This window comes from Hippocampus zosterae, chromosome 4 (genome assembly GCF_025434085.1).
Source record: "Hippocampus zosterae strain Florida chromosome 4, ASM2543408v3, whole genome shotgun sequence".
In the NCBI taxonomy this organism is placed as follows: Eukaryota; Metazoa; Chordata; class Actinopteri; order Syngnathiformes; family Syngnathidae; genus Hippocampus; species Hippocampus zosterae.
Genome location: NC_067454.1, coordinates 2,005,647 through 2,020,819, shown reverse-complemented (window position 1 = coordinate 2,020,819; position 15,173 = coordinate 2,005,647). Strand labels below are relative to the sequence as shown.

Here is a 15,173-nt window from a genome sequence, read left to right as displayed (position 1 = left end):
ATTCAGTGCATTTTTGATGAAACTCAAGTTGCTTCTCCTTTTGCAATATTCATCGCTTTGCCAAAACGTGTTACAGGTTTATTTTCAATCAAAAGTCGTCAGTATTCAATGCAAGCAGTGAGGGAAGCAAGGAGATAACTGACCTGAAGATTTTTTTTTTAAATTGGGTTGATAGAGATGGCAACAAACCTGCAAAAATAAACCCTGACTTTGGGACACCTCACAGCAAATATTTAAATGGCTCTTAAAATGCGACTCACATCTGTTGGTGGTAGAGTGCGAGACGGCCGGTTCAAAAAGATGGAGACTCTTCAGTTTTCAAAGCTCTCTTCAGGGAGGTTATTCAAAGTGCAATCATGATCGCAAGGTGTGTTTGGCAGGTGTTACAATAAATGACTTGTAGACACTGTCACAACTTGGTCAAAGGTTTGCCAGTGTGTTGAAAATGTGAAGAGACCCTGATGATGTGGTTTGTGTACAATGGTGAAAAAACACTGAAAATGAATAAAAACATCACTTGCGGGGACACTATATGAGATGGTGCCGCACACCAGTCTTGCAGGAATGATACAGAATTCTGCTTTCAGGAAGCCATCCCCTTTCTGTACCGCGTATCCTCACCCAGAGTCGGAAGTGTCCATCTGATGTTGGGCTCCGGTTTGGGGCTTTGGAGTGGGCAGTTGGAGGGTGATGGGGTTTTTCTGTCCTCGAAACGGTCACCAGTCAATTGCAGGACACATGCGGATAAGCAACCATTCACACTCGCACTCATGGGCAATTTGTCTTTCGTGAACCTAACGTGCGTGTTTTGATCATGTAGGGGGGAACCCTGTGGGATATTAGACCATCGGCCATATTTTTAAAAGAATCATGTAGTTATTGGGCGGGCGGCCCGGTAGTCCAGTGGTTAGCACGTCGGCTTCACAGTGCAGAGGTACCGGGTTCGATTCCAGCTCTGGCCTCCCTGTGTGGAGTTTGCATGTTCTCCCCGGGTCTGCGTGGGTCTTCTCCGGGTGCTCCGGTTTCCTCCCACATTCCAAAAACATGCGTGGCAGGCTGATTGAACACTCTAAATTGTGCCTAGGCGTGAGTGTGAGTGCGAATGGTTGTTCGTTAATGTGTGCCCTGCGATTGGCTGGCAACCGATTCAGGGTGTCCCTCGCCTACTGCCCGAAGACACCTGGGATAGGCTCCAGCACCACCCGCGACCCTAGTGAGGATCAAGCGGCTCCGAAGATGAATGAATGAATGAATGAATGTAGTTATTGGTTGGCATTAACACGAAGGCTTGACGAATTGGCATCCATTTTCAAGGTGAGAATAGCGGTACTGTATTTGATTGACAGTAATTAGTGTAGTGCGCGTTGTGGTTTCGGTCGTATTCAGCAAGCATTCTTGCAACAGTGTCTGAGAGAGCTGGATTTGTGATCTTTTTGAAGCCTTTGCTTTTAAACATTCACATTTGTTAACAACACACCTCAGTGTTGTGTGAAATTTAGAAGACATTTATTTACGCATCAGGCTTTTTCACTTTCAAGGCTTTTCAAGGCACGTGACAAGGTAGAGCAAACCTGGTATCGAATTTCTTTTGCATTAATGTGCTTCATGATACTTAAAGTTGAACTCTTTCTGTTCTCTTTCACATTCTGAGCGTTTGAATATGATAATTTAATATTACTAGTCTATCATTTGGCTGTGTGACAGGCCAGCTAAGGCTGCGCGACAGTGCTTCAGTGAAGCTCACTGCTAATGCCCTTAAAAACCCTGTCAAGTGAAATTTCTTAATACTGTGCATGTTCAAATGTCATTGCTGAAATTGTGCCAAGACTGACAAAGTCTTTTGTAGCCAGTTGTGCAGAAATCACGTTAAAGCTGTTGTTGACCATTTCACTTGTCTGTGTTTTTTTACAAACTTGGGCTTCCAGCATGAGTCGCCCACCCACTGCTCTATAAGGCCTGAGTGCCTTTATTCCATCAGTGGCTATCCTGAGAAGTTATTTGGTTAAAATTATCTGTTCAGTTTCTTCCACAATAGGCATGAATCTCGCTAGCTAGCTAGCTAGCTATGCCCACACCCCCAAAATCCATCATCCCTTGATGTCACCACACAGCTGCATGTCCTGATTTCAATTTCCGAGGCTACCGTAAGATGTTGAAACCTAAAGAATTGTGTGTAATAGCATGCGGTCAAATGTCTGTCATGTTGTGCCCCCCGCAGGCTGAATAACAGGTGCCATTGCCATTGCGTGTCGTCAACAATACCTTTGCCTGGAGTGTCTCTTTTATGAGAATCAGAATCAGAATCATCTTTATTGGCCAAGTATGTAGAACACACAAGGAATTTGTCTCCGGTAGAACACGCTGCACTAGTATCATCGTAAACAACAAAATCATTGAACCATTTTAGAGTAACCAGTAGTTTTGTAGTACCATTTTGTGGTGCAAGAAGAGTGACTATGTCAGTGACTGTTTAAGGAGTTAATGGCTAGAGGGAAGAAGCTGTTTAAGTGTCTACTGGATTTGGTGCGCATGGATCTGTAGCGTCTGCCTGAGGGGAGTGGCTGGAAAAGGTGGTGGGCAGGGTGCGGGAGATCCAGGAAGATTTTCCGTGCCCTTGTCTTGATTCTTGCAGTGTGCAAGTCCTCAAGAGTGGGTAGGGCGGTGCCAACGATTTTTTTCTGCCGTCCTAACTGTCCGTTATGCGGACGATGGAGGCGCGCGCCAAGAACACAACACGTATCGCACTAGCCTGCCGCCGGTGTGCGGTGTCCGGAAGCCTGCCAGTCCCCGCGCTAGCTTGAAACTAGTCGTGCCCGGAAAACATTTGCGACCATGACGATTCTACCCACTAGAGCAGGCATATCCAGCTCCGGTCCGAATATGTAAAAGGAAAAAAAAACGTTTTATTTTATTTTTAAGGTAAAGCACTCAACTGCCCTCATGAAAGCTTTCCCAGATGTCTTCACCTGTGGGCTCACCTAAGAACAGAGGGCATGCACCTCTCTGGACTCATAAAAATGCCTCACTACAAGAATTGCCACGTTACGTACATTGCCGTGTGATACATGAGTGTCTTTTTTTCGCTTTTTTTTTTACTTTTTTTGTAGTTTACAGAAGACCTAAACGCCTCCCTTCAGAAAAGACCACTCTTCCTGTCATAGTTAAACCAACTAGCCGTTGGAGTTATGCTGATGCTGACCTTTCCAAAAGCACACCTCAGCTACTGCGATGTATCTTAGCGTATGCTATTAAATCGTTCACCGTACATTGCCAAAGTGCGTTCCATGAAGGGAAGAAGGACAGAAAGGAGGAGGGATGGAAAGTCGTGCGGAAAAGGAGAAAGAGAGGAAGTCGGGGGAGAAAAGGCGACCAATGCCGGGAGGAGACGTCTTAACTGCTGTAGTATTCTCCTGGCAGAAAGGCTTACGTATTTTCTTTCACACCTGAGAAATACAGCCAGATATATAAGATAAGATAAGATAAGATAAGATATCCTTTATTTGTCCCACACTGGGGAAATTTATCTATCTATATATACAGAATATATACTGTATCTATCTAATATATATATATATATATATATATATATATATATATATATATATATATATATAATGGCCGGCCTGGTAGTTCAGTGGTTAGCACGTCGGCTTCACAGTGCAGAGGTACCGGGTTCGATTCCAGCTCCTGTGTGGGGTTTGCATGTTCTCCCCGGGCCTGCGTGGGTTTTCACCGGGTGCTCCGGTTTCCTCCCACATTCCAAAAACATGCATAGCAGGCTGATTGGACGCTCTAAATTGTCTCGAGGTGTGATTGTGAGTGCGAATGGTTGTTCGTTTCTGTGTGCCCTGTGATTGGCTGGCAACCGATTCAGGGTGTCCCCCGCCTACTGCCCGAAGACAGCTGGGATGGGCTCCAGCACCCCCCCGCGACCCTAGTGAGGATTCAAGCGGTTTGGAAAATGGATGGATATATATATATATATATATATATATATATATATATATATATATATATATATATATATATATATATGTAGGCATCTCGCCTGACCCTGACTGCACAGATGAATCAAGTAGCACTTTATGAAAACGTACCGTGGGACTCGTGTTAACAAGGACAGAGCGGCCAAGGTGGAACATAAGTAACATAACCTTCTGCTTAGCATTAACAATTGAATAACACGAGCCACGGGGACACGTTATTCTGTCTCCTTCACAACAGTGAGCAAAAAAAATGGATAGTATTCTAAAAGTGTTTTGCCATCGCAGGATAAACGAATCACACTGCGCTCCCGCAGTATCATGACAATGCTTTTGGGACTCCAAAGTAAAAAATGACGGGGAATCGGGAACATTCTGCTCCTCGTTTGACACGATGAGCGGTGCAATTCCAGCATGATTAACACAATGAGTAGCACGCATCATGGGTCAAATTTTGGGCTCTTGTAAGTGTGCAAGATCCGCCCCCCCTCCCGCCCCAGTAGAAACGGGTTGTAAAATCCATTGGAATGAAAGTAACCTCTCCCTCAGGCAGCACACACTTAGCACTGACTCACAGTCAAATGATTCACCAGTGAAAATCCCGTCTCTGAGCCTCAACGGTGTTTGTGAGTTTATCATCATTGTTGGGTGCTTTCAAAAACATTTATTCAAAGTAGTTTGATCTCATGGTTCCCATCCATTCAGTTTCTCTGTTTCTCGTACCTTTCGATCCAATTTTGAGGTGGACCCCTAATGGCCGCAGATAAGTAACATGCAAGGACTCTATTGTGCATTGTGCTTTGGGTTTTCACGTGCAAAGTGCTTCGAATGACCAACTGGTATGCGCCAGACAGGATGTTATGTACACCTACACACTTTTGTGAGTTCATGTTGTACTTTGGGCGGCCCGGTAGTCCAGTGGTTAGCACGTCGGCTTCACATTGCAGAGGTACCGGGTTCGATTCCAGCTCCGGCCTCCTTGTGTGGAGTTTGCATGTTCTCCCCGGGCCTGCGTGGGTTTTCTCCGGGTGCTCCGGTTTCCTCCCGCATTCCAAAAAATATGCATGGCAGGCTGATTGAACACTCTAAATTGTCCCTAGCTGTGAGTGTGAGCGCGGATGGTTGTTCGTCTATGTGTGCCCTGCGATTGGCTGGCAACCGATTCAGGGTGTCCCCCCCCGCCTACTGCCCGGAGACGGCTGGGATGGGCTCCAGCACCCCCCGCGACCCTAGTGAGGATCAAGCGGTATGGAAGATGAAAAAAAATGACCACCAAAACGGCACGTGAGATCCACCGTTAACACTGCATCGAAAGAAAAGCCAATTTCACCAGTTAAAATTGTCCACCACATATGTGGACAAACCGATTGTCTAGAAATGTGGAAAAAAATTCAATTTACCGAATCGTGACACAAAAGCTTTCGAAATATCATAGTGATGAGATTTTTTGTGGAAGCATTACTGATGACACAGATCGACAATATTTGAATAATCATAATCATGTTGTCGTCAGATGGTCAAATGATGTATTTTCATACCAACTCCTTGATTTGAGTTCATGAACAACATCCACAAAGCGGTTCAGTTTTCAGGGGAGCTTCCATGCCCAAATCCTTTGCATCGTCTTGTTCCGGCATTTAGTCAAGTGACATTAATAAGCGCTCTGTTTCAAAAACGTTTAGCCACAAGGTGAATAACATTCTTCATCACCCTCCCCTGAATTCTGATGCTCCCGCCCAGATGGCGTAATCTTACACCCCACTCCGCCCCCCGGCCCCCCCAGTCTCACTTTTTTCCCCCACACATGCTAAATACTCCAACAGAGTGTCACCCATGGGCATGTATTGTGAATATGGAAGCCAGGAAGACACACAGACACACACACACATGCATGCAAGAGGATGTGAGCATCTAGCTTGTCATCGTCACGACAGGACATTCAAAGCACAGCTGACATTTGGTATTTCTGCCATGCCACAATTTGCTAAATACTATTAACCAACATGTAGTACTTGGGTATAAATACAATTTAAGGAGCCATGCAGTGTTTTAAAACAGAAAGAAATCATGCCACTCTGTGAATTTTAATTAATAAGCCAGGCGGTTTCATTATTTTCTTCAATTACCAACCTAATACTGTATATGCAACACATGAATGGGCTTATATGAATTCAATGAGGATTTCTTGGTGGTCGCCAAGTTAAGCTATGGAAGTACTTCAAACTTTCCAGAGTCCCAATCGAGTCATCTAGTCTATAAATGTTTGTTCGACATTTACAAATCTAATCTGTGGAATCATCAAGTTGGGTCTCTGGTGTGTCTGCCAACCCATCATGTGTGAAATGTATTTAACTGTATCTAAGCCAGCGGTGTCCTCACATGAGTACGGCTCATTTGCATTCTGGAAAAAGAAGGTGGAACATGGGTTTGGGAGACAGTCTCAAGAAGTTTCCAATAGCGCCACCAAAGTCACTTTTTTTTTGGTCCAATAGTTGCTCGAGTTTTTGGTAATGTTAAATAAAGCTTAAGTGGGTTTCAGTGACCCTGTCGGCGTAGTAACGACGACAGCCACGTTGGAATCTGCACAGAAAAGAACGTTCCCCCCCCCAAAAAAAATAGGCAATTCAATAATTAGTTTGACAGAAGAATGCCAGTGAGGCAGAGACCCCCCCCCCCCCCCGTCCCCCCAAAAATGGAGAATGTTTGATACAGTAAAAACATGCACAATATGACAAGTGATGGGAACATGAAGCTTCAAGACGATTCACGAACCGGCAGTATGTTTTGACTCCTCTAGTAGATGGTGCTGTTTTTTTTCAGTTAAAGGAGTTTCAGAACTAATAAGTCAAATGTGCTTCCAGCCCTACGTTGAACAGAGAATGCCATCTTGAAAAAACAAAACAACTGGTTCATGAAACATCTAAAAGATTCATTTTCCCACCCCGAAATATGACTTCTTTAAAAATGATCAGATCAATCAAGATGGAGATGTCGAAAACGTTTTTGTTGAGTTTACTCAATATTATTTCAACGAGTGGTTGCACAAAATAAAATCATCTGGATCCAGGTACATATTTTAGGTCGGCTATACATCTGCTTCAAAATGTTCATGGATCCAGCTGATTTTATTTTGCGCAACCACTTGATGACATAAAATTCAACACACCATTTTTGTTTGTTCTTCTCACTTACTTCCCAACGTACCAACACTTTGGTTTTGGAATATTTTGTTGTTGTATTTTTTTTTTTAAAGTGTGCCCATGTAGTCTTTTACAGTCTGAGTACCACTCTCATAAATCATATTTTTGAGAATTATAGCAATAAGGATCTAGGAATGCAACATTTGTGGCATTCACTTCAAGGTCAAAAACATTTTGCAGCGAGACTAATCATAATAGGCTTTATGACACAAGACAAGCACTTTTTAACTGCCGCCAAATCCCCTACCTACGCCGGTAAAACACGCATAAGCTATCCTTCCCTGGGTTTTGTATTAAAACTGTCTCCGTCTTAAATCCTAGACACCTAATTCCAAGCCTTACCTTTGTAATATTGCTAATGAGCCTTTAAGCTCCGAGATCCCTCGTTCTGCTGTTCCGCGCTGCCTTTGATCCTGGCCATCCGTTTCCCAGCGTCCTCACGGGGGTCCGTGCAGCCGCGTGTTACTTCACCGCCGAGCGCTATTGCTGCAAATATTCATCCACATCCTTCTCGCTTTTCGGAAGAGGCAGAGAGAGAATGCTAAACTTCCTCCTCAACCGACCTTACTTTGGCTTCTGTCGGATTTCAGCTAAGACGGTTTCTGTTTGGTGTTGCTTCGATAGCTGCAAATTAGGCACATTCATGCTTTTGGTACACACAGCGAATGAGCACGGTTCAACTACAGTAGTTAATATCAGTGTGTTGCTTCTTCTTTTGGCATGGCAGACGAATATTGCATCAGTTTGATATCGTAGAAGGGACCATGCACGAATGCCAAGGAGCTCAATAACAAGACGCGACGCAACAGAGAGAAATGGCTGCGAATTCTGTGCGGTAAGCCCATGCTGAGTGAGAAAGCAAGATTAATTAGCAAGCGCATGCGCTGTCACACACCCACGTAGAAACATTTGACTGGATGCAGATCAAGAGGTTAATTTTCCATTAAAATATCGCACTGTCAAGCAGAAACAAGGAAACCAAAAGTAAACTATAAATGGAATCTTTTTTTTTTTTATTGACGGCAAGTAAACAAACAAGCCACACATCACACACCGCTGTAGTTTTGCACATTTCCTCGCATTTGTTACTTTGTTTTTTTTGTTGTGACTGCTTCAGTTAATGTTTCAGTTGCTGTGCTTGTTTTATGTTGCGGTCCTTTTTTGGGGGCAGTGGGGGTTCATATGGGCCTCATGTCTTCCAATATACAAACTTGGATTACTATTCAGTGACATGTTGTCAGTTGGTCGAGCCTGCTATGCCATTGTGTTTTCCACATCCAGCTCTCTGTAGTTATTTGATATTTTTGTCGATAAATACTTACGTATACTTTGAGTTCTGCGTCATCTCTGCTTTCATTCATCCATTCATCTTCCTAACCGCTTGATCCTCACTAGGGTCGCGGCGGGTGCTGGAGCCTACCCCAGCTGTCTCCGGGCAGTAGGCGGGGGACACCCTGAATCGGTTGCCAGCCAATCGCAGGGCACACAGAGACGAACAACCATTCGCACTCACACTCACACCTAGGGACAATTTAGAGTGTTCAATCAGCCTGCCATGCATATTTTTGGAATGTGGGAGGAAACCGGAGCACCCGGAGAAAACCCACGCAGGCCCGGGGAGAACATGCAAACTCCACACAAGGAGGCTGCAGCCGGAATCAAACCCTGTACCTCTGCACTGTGAGACCTGACATGCTAACCGGTCGACCGCCGTGTCCTGGCATACTCATTCATTCATTCATACATCTTCCGAACCGCTTGATCCTCACTAGGGTCGCGGGGGGTGCTGGAGCCTATCCCAGCTGTCTCCGGGCAGTAGGCGGGGGACACCCTGAATCGGTTGCCAGCCAATCGCAGGGCACACATCGACGAACAACCATCCACGCTCACACTCACACCTAGGGACAATTTAGAGTGTTCAATCAGCCTGCCATGCATGTTTTTGGAATGTGGGAGGAAACCGGAGCACCCGGAGAAAACCCACGCAGGCCCGGGGAGAACATGCAAACTCCACACAGGGAGGCCGGAGCTGGAATCGAACCCGGTACCTCTGCACTGTGAAGCTCACGTGCTAACCACTGGACTACCGGGCCGCCCTCATCTCTGCTTCTGGGTCCTAATTCAGTTTTTTTTTTTAAACCAACGCATTGTCTGTGAAATGGATGCCATTTAATTAGACATGTACACAGTTATCACAAATTTTGTGACCATCTCACAGTTTCTATTCAAGTGCATTTACAATGTGTTCCAACGCTACTTTGCAGTTCGGTTATTGCACATTTACCTGATGGCGGATTTTTATTTGTGACCAGGAAGCATGGCCTGCCACAGGAGGTGCTACGACAGTTCTACACGGCAGTCATCGAATCAATCCTGTGTTCTTCCATCACGGTTTGGTTTGGGGCCGCCACAAAAAAGGACAAAATCCGACTTCAACAGACAGTTAGGACGGCGGAAAAAATCGTTGGCACCGCCCTACCCACTCTTGAGGACTTGCACACTGCAAGAATCAAGACAAGGACATGGAAAATCCTCCTGGATCCCCCGCATCCTGCCCACCACCTTTTTCAGCCACTCCCCTCAGGCAGACGCTACAGATCCATGCGCACCAAATCCAGTAGACACTTAAACAGCTTCTTCCCTCTCGCCATTAACTCCTTAAACAGTCACTGACATAGTCACTCTTCTTGCACCACAAAACGGTACTACAAAACTACTGGTTACTCTAAAATGGTTCAATGATTTTGTTGTTTACGATGATACTAGTGCAGCGTGTTATACCAGAGACAAATTCCTTGTGTGTTCTACATACTTGCCCAATAAAGATGATTCTGATTCTGATAACTTAATCTATTGCAGTGTTACTTTGCGGCAAGCTAAATCAGCCTCGAATGCCTCCAAATGAGTTGAATATCCGAGTCACAGGTGACCCAGCCTTGTTTGTTTGCCTCCAGCTCGCGAGACATGCAGCGGTCGGTGAAAAGAGGCTATGCTTGGTAAACTACACCGAATGTGCACTTGTACAGCGTCAGGCTATCCACTCTGCCCTGCTTCCGCCCTCCACCCTTCCCCCTCTTTGCTAACGAACTCGCTCTGCCAGGCCTTACCGCGGGCGGCCCTCTGTAATTATTCCCCAATGCCACAAGCCGGTGAGATGGGTGTCTGTTACACGCTGCGTGCCGAGCTAGGAAAAACAACAACTGCGGGGCCATTATTTGTCAATCAAACCCTGGGCCAAAACAAAATGCGGTCCGCCATCACCCGAGTTGTTCTGAAAATCATTGAAAACTGTCAGGCCATAGAACATTTGTATTGATTTCTGTACTTACTGATTGATTTTTATCATCCGAGCACTTGCCTTGATCTCACAGCAGCAAAAGCCTTTGATAGGAACAACTCGAAAAGCTGCTTGTGCGATTCCACATGATGAAGTCACAAGTTCAAGTGCAAAAAAAAAAAAAAGATGAATTACATCACATTCAAAATAGGTCAAAATAATAGTCCGCGTGCATGCTTCGTGAATTAATCAAGCATTTGCATTGGGAAAGGAACACATCATAGTTTTCCATTCAAAAACAGTATTCGGCACATTTGGGTGATCAGTCTGTTTGTTTGTTTGTTTATTCATTCATTCATCTTCCTAAGCGCTTGATCCTCACTAGGGTCACGGGGACACCCTGAATCGGTTGCCAGCCAATCGCAGGGCACACGGAGACGAACAACCATTCGCACTCACACTCACACCTAGGGACAATTTAGAGTGTTCAATCAGCCTGCCATGCATATTTTTGGAATGTGGGAGGAAACCGGAGCACCCGGAGAAAACCCACGCAGGCCCGGGGAGAACATGCAAACTCCACACAGGGAGGCCGGAGCTGGAATCGAACCCGGGACCTCTGCACTGTGAAGCCGACGTGCTAACCACTGGACTACCGGGCCGCCCTGTTTGTTTATTGAACATAAAACATATACAGTAATAATTTAAGATAAGATAAGATATCCTTTATTTGTCCCACAATGGGGAAATTTACAATTTTTACATTTGACAGAAAATAAGGTAGATAAAAAAGTAAAAAGAAAGAAATCAGTCTTCATTCAACACAGTTATTATGTTCAAGGGAGTAGGATGAAGTAAAAAAACTTATCTCGTCCTACCCCGGTACCATCAGTCAAACAGCTTCACCCCAAAATAGAGCCATTCAACGTGTCCTCACAATTCCTCGCACAACATCCCAAAATGACAACAGGGGTCAAGTATTTTTTTCTGCTTAAATATTCATAGGCTTTGTTGATGCACATTTGCCCGGAATTACAGCCTCAAGTCTTTTTGAGGGCCAGTTTTGGCTATTCCTCTTTGCAGCATTTCTCCATCAGGTTGGATGGGGAGCGTCCCTCTTTTTACCGACATGCATTGCAAAGACTTCAATCTTTGTCTCGTCACACCAAAGAATTTTCTTTCCCATGGTGCAAAAGTGTTTCAGGTGCCAAACTCCAGGTGGGCTTCCAAGTGCCTTTTTTTTTTACAAAGGAACGGCTTCCTTCCTATTTTGTGCGGTAGTGGCCACTCAACCATACACACGGCTGATTGTTGGAGTGCTGCGGGGATGCTCTTCGTTGTGAAAGCTTGGCCACTCTTCCATAGAGGAGCGAAGGAACTTTGACAGAGTGACCATGGCCTCCCCGAGACAAAGGCCCTTCTCCCTCGATGACTCGCTTTATACAGATGGCCATCCAAAATGCTGCTACCAGAGTCCTTACAATCACCAGGAAACTGGAGCACATCAAATCCCGAAACTGGAACCACTTTTAACGCACGCAACAGTTGTTTGTTGAAATAAATCTTGGAGAGAAATGCAGACAATGAGGGTCGGATGAGATGATGCAGAGATTCTCTTTCGTTATCATGTGCAAAGTTGCCAGATGTGCAGGTGATCCCCCGCACGGCAGGGAAGGGCATCGCGTTGGCTGCAGGCAGTCAGTTAAAAGTTTGAAAATGGCAGAGAATGCTCTCCTACTCATTTGCGTTTCGGGACAACATCCGGAGGTGATAATACAATACGTGTCTCGGATTTCTCGTGCTTGCAAGTCAAAGGTCATACAATGCAATCCTACATTCTTGTCACTTTTCCTGTAATGTTTCACTCGCTTTAATGGTGCAAAATCCCCCAGTCTTTACAAAAGCCCAGCTAAATCCATAACACAAGAAAAAAAAATTAAAAAATTAAAAAGTAAAGTGGGCGGCCCGGTAGACCAGTGGTTAGCACGTCGGCTTCAAAGTGCAGAGGTACCGGGTTCGATTCCAGCTCCGGCCTCCCTGTGTGGAGTTTGCATGTTCTCTCCGGGCCTGCGTGGGTTTTCTCCGGGTGCTCCGCTTTCCTCCCACATTCCAAAAACATGCATGGCAGGCTGATTGAACACTCCAAATTGTCCCTAGGTGTGAGTGTGAGTGTGAATGGTTGTTCGTTTCTGTGTGCTCTGCGATTGGCTGGCAACCGATTTAGGGTGTCCCCCGCCTACTGCCCGGAGACAGCTGGGATAGGCTCCAGCACCCCCCGCGACCCTAGTGAGGATCAAGCGGTTAGGAAGATGAATGAATGAATGAATAAAAAGTAAAGTAAAAGATTCTGATCACATGTTTCCTCTTTATACAAAGCAGGCGCACAATGAGCTTGTTTACTCGTGTATTCTCAATCCATAACACAACATTATCACATCAGAGAGATCGCTTGTGGGACACGCAACTAATTAGAGAGACCCACAAACATGATCAGCCCCAGACTTATAACTCCAAAAAGACTACACGCGCTTGAAGAAGCTTTGGAAACTATGCAACCCAACACTTATTAGTGAGAAAAGAGGCCAACCACAGAGTGTGTGTGTGTATGTGTGTGTGTGTGTGTGTGTGTGTATTTTTGAGAGAGAGTGCTATCTATCTGATCTATCATCTCTTTTATCAATTTAAATATCATGATACACAGGAAGCAAATTTGACAGGATTTGGTCCAGTACCTGCCCTGAATAAATTACCCCCCCCACCCACCCACCCCAACCTAATTGAATGCAAACTTGCAGAGGAGCAACCAGGCTGTTGGCTTATGTTCACACCACTCCAACAGTGGAATTGGATAAGCTAGCATCATTCTGTGTTTGTGCTCTGCACAGTCTAGTTATTATTTTGTTGTTGTTGTTGTTTTTTTTCCTTTCTGGCTGCAATTTTTCAAATTTCGTAATTTACACTCAGCAGTGAGGTCAATCAGCTCCGCCCCGTGCGTGACTAGAGTGGCCTGACTATCAGCAAAGTGCCGGAAAATGAATGCGACTGTGGATGGAAAAATACATTTTCAATCGCATCCGTGCCTCCATCACTTCTGTAGCGCTTATCCTCGCGAGGGTCACATGTGTGCTGGGGTAGTCTGGCCCCGGGCATCTAAATTAGGGGGGGGGGTGCATTCAATCAATATGTGAACTAAGATAGTGACAAATGGCGTTCTCGCCTGGTTCTGTGACTCTCATAGGGCAATGAGTTGATTTTTGAGTGATACAAGTTAACATGAAATTTACACCACCGTGTAATGCGCGGCTTTATTTTGGGGGTCTTGATTGTTTTGTTTTCATTTTGTGGCGGGTTTTATTTTTATTTTGTAAGTTATTGTTGTTTTTGTTGGGCGGCCCGGTAGTCCAGTGGTTAGCACGTCGGCTTCACAGTGCAGAGGTACCGGGTTCGATTCCAGCTCCGGCCTCCCTGTGTGGAGTTTGCATGTTCTCCCCGGGCCTGCGTGGGTTTTCTCCGGGTGCTCCGGTTTCTTCCCACATTCCAAAAACATGCGTGGCAGGCTGATTGAACACTCTAAATTGTCCCTAGGTGTGAGTGTGAGTGCGAATGGTTGTTCGTCTCTGTGTGCCCTGCGATTGGCTGGCAACCGATTCAGGGTGTCCCCCGCCTACTGCCCGGAGACAGCTGGGATAGGCTCCAGGACCCCCCGCGACCCTAGTGGGGATCAAGCGGTTAGGAAGATGAATGAATGAATGTTGTTTTTGTTTTAGGAACGGAACAGAAACATCTGAATGGTCTATTCATAGTGAAAATCAACAATTTTGGGAAGTTTCATGAGCTGACTCAGGTCTCTGACCAGTTTGCCCAGAGGTGTGACTACAGCACGCTGTTATTGCCAGAGACTTCTTTATGAAAGCTGGCGGACCAAACGATCAAATGAAACAGATCACAGAGGGGGTATAGCCGCAGGTTTCACTATGTGGTAAACATTTCTTTAATTTATTGCATGTAATATTGTTCTTGTCAGAATCTCTGCCTTGTATTTCCCACTTCAGCGATCACTTGGGAAAAAAAAAGAAAAACAAGTTTTGAGTGTGGTGTCAAAATAGGTTGCTGACTGGAGCTGGATTTGTTTGGATCCAGAAATATACGGGTGGGAGAGGATCCCAAAAACATACTGTAGATGAGGATAAAATTCATTCATTCATTCATCTTCCTAACCGCTTGATCCTCACTAGGGTCACGGGGGGTGCTGGAGCCTATCCCAGCTGTCTCCGGGCAGTAGGCGGGGGACACCCTGAATCGGTTACCAGCCAATCACAGGGCACACAGAGACGAACAACCATCCACGCTCACACTCACACCTAGGGACAATTTAGAGTGTTCAATCAGCCTGCCACGCATGTTTTTGGAATGTGGGAGGAAACCGGAGCACCTGGAGAAAACCCACGCAGGCCCGGGGAGAACATGCAAACTCCACACAGGGAGGCCGGAGCTGGAATCGAACCCGGTACCTCTGCACTGTGAACCCGACGTGCTAACCACTGGACTACCGGGCCACCCTAATAAGGTACATCTCTTGACAAAAAAGACAATCCAATCACGGGACTAATACAAAAAGAAAACCAACACCAACAACAACCCCCACCCCAACAACTCTGAATCAAGTAACATAAACACAACAGGAACAAACTATGACATGAACTAGAGCGGAAT

At 45.4% G+C, this 15,173-nt stretch overlaps 1 long non-coding RNA gene across 1 annotated transcript; it reads right to left on the bottom strand.

Moving 5' to 3' along the window:
* Positions 1 to 8,912: 8,912 nt before the first annotated feature.
* Positions 8,913 to 14,963, bottom strand: LOC127599128 (uncharacterized). Its single transcript, XR_007962009.1, has 2 exons — positions 14,822 to 14,963; positions 8,913 to 9,081 (listed from the first exon to the last, which is right to left on the bottom strand). It is a non-coding gene; the product is annotated as an uncharacterized LOC127599128 (long non-coding RNA).
* Between the last annotated feature and the right edge of the window lie 210 nt (positions 14,964 to 15,173).